A 385-nucleotide genomic window follows, 5' to 3' on the forward strand; every position below is an offset into this window, starting at 1 on the left:
CTAGTTCTTCATTTATACTATTTTTTCCTTTTTTAATAACCATGAGACACAATAACATTAGCAAACAAATTTTTCATCTGTTGTGAGACTTCTTTTCCTGGGGATACTAAGCAATGTTTTTCCCCTTTTTAGGTTGTAGTATCAAACCAATGTTTGATTACATTAAGGTTCTTCTGGGGAACCAATGAATTTACTGAGCTTATTCACAGAGATGACTGAGGGGTTGCTGAGGTATATGAGTGACCTGAGAGTATTTATATTCGAAAGGACTTGGCTGTGCCTCAGCCTGGGGAGCAGGAGGAGGTTGGGGATGGGCCCTAATTGGAGGCAGTTTATCAGCTATGGTAGGATCAAAAGCTGAGGTGGAGGGGTAGGGAGGAGGAGA

Source organism: Nannospalax galili, unplaced genomic scaffold (genome assembly GCF_000622305.1).
Source record: "Nannospalax galili isolate Female #2095 unplaced genomic scaffold, S.galili_v1.0 scaffold716, whole genome shotgun sequence".
NCBI lineage: Eukaryota > Metazoa > Chordata > Mammalia > Rodentia > Spalacidae > Nannospalax > Nannospalax galili.